General features: G+C 34.3%; 1 non-coding gene across 1 annotated transcript; it reads right to left on the bottom strand.

Annotated features, from left to right (window-relative positions):
- Positions 1-1,250: 1,250 nt before the first annotated feature.
- LOC148574529 (small nucleolar RNA R71) lies at positions 1,251-1,358 on the bottom strand. The gene has a single exon (XR_015905928.1). It is a non-coding gene; the product is annotated as a small nucleolar RNA R71 (small nucleolar RNA).
- Between the last annotated feature and the right edge of the window lie 257 nt (positions 1,359-1,615).

The following is a 1,615-nucleotide window of genomic DNA, read 5'->3' as shown; positions in this document are numbered from 1 at the left end:
GTGTCTTGCATGTTTTCCTTTCTTGAAAATCTTTCAAAAATAAGTTCTTGGTGTTCATCTTGACATTTAAAGTGTTCTTGGTGTTCATCTTGACATTCATAGTGTTCTTGCATGCATCACATGTTTTGATCCAAAATTTTCATGCATTATGTCTTTTTTGTGTTTTTCTCTTTCATCATTAAAAATTCAAAAATAAAAAAATATCTTTCCCTTATTTCACTCATAATTCTCAAAAATTTGATTTGATTTAGTCAAAAGTTTTAAAAATTTAGTTGTTTTTATGAGTCAAATCAAATTTTCAATTTGAAAATCCTATCTTTTTCAAAATCTTTTTCAAAAATCAAATCTTTTTCAAATCCTACCTTCAATTTTCGAAAATTCCTTCCCTCTTTTTCAAAATTTCATTTTAATTAACTAATTGTTTTAATTTTAATTTAATTTTAATTATTAATTTTCGAATTTTAAATTTAATTTTAAAATATTTTTATTTTATTTTGTTTAATTTTCGAATTCCCCTCTCTCTCATCTCCTTCTATTTATTTATTCATCTACAAATACTTCTTTTCATCTCATATCTCTGCTCCTATCCTCACCCTTGTGTTTGGATTATCCATTCTTCCTCACTCTTATTCCCTTTCTTCTTCTACTAACAATAAGGAACCTCTTTACTGTAACGTAGAGGATTCCTCTTCTTTTCTTGTTCTCTTTTCTTTCATATGAGCAGGGACAAGGAAAAGGGCATTCTTGTTGAAGCTGATCCAGAACCTGAAAAGACTCTGAAGAGAAAACTAAGAGAAGCTAAAATACAACAATCCAAAGACAACCTTACAGGAATTTTTGAACAGGAAGAGGAGATGGCAGCCGAAAATAATAATAATGCAAGGAGGATGCTTGGTGACTTCACTGCACCTAATTCCAATTTACATGGAAGAAGCATCTCAATTCCTGCCATTAGAGCAAACAACTTTGAGCTGAAACCTCAATTAGTTTCTCTGATGCAGCAGAACTGCAAGTTTCATGGACTTCCATCTGAAGATCCTTTTCAGTTCTTAACTGAATTCTTGTAGATCTGTGATACTGTTAAGACCAATGGGGTTGATCCCGAGGTCTACAGGCTTATGCTTTTCCCGTTTGCTGTAAGAGACAGAGCTAGAGTATGGTTGGACTCTCAACCTAAGGATAGCCTGAACTCTTGGGATAAGCTGGTCACGGCTTTCTTAGCCAAGTTCTTCCCTCCTCAAAAGCTTAGTAAGCTTAGAGTGTATGTTCAAACCTTCAGACAGAAAGATGGAGAATCCCTCTATGAAGCTTGGGAGAGGTACAAGCAACTGACCAAAAAGTGTCCTTCTGACATGCTTTCAGAATGGACCATTCTGGATATATTCTATGATGGTCTGTCTGAGTTATCAAAGATGTCACTGGACCATACTGTAGGTGGATCCATTCACCTAAAGAAAACGCCTGCAGAAGCTCAAGAACTCATTGACATGGTTGCTAATAACCAGTTCATGTACACTTCTGAAAGGAATCCTGTGAATAATGGGACACCTATTAAGAAGGGAGTTCTTGAAATTGACACTCTGAATGGTATATTGGCTCAGAATAAAATATTGAC

Source organism: Arachis ipaensis, chromosome B2 (genome assembly GCF_059453495.1).
Source record: "Arachis ipaensis isolate K30076 ecotype BB chromosome B2, ASM5945349v1, whole genome shotgun sequence".
In the NCBI taxonomy this organism is placed as follows: Eukaryota; Viridiplantae; Streptophyta; class Magnoliopsida; order Fabales; family Fabaceae; genus Arachis; species Arachis ipaensis.
Note: the sequence above shows the minus strand (reverse complement) of the source record. Positions and strands in the feature narration are given on the sequence as shown.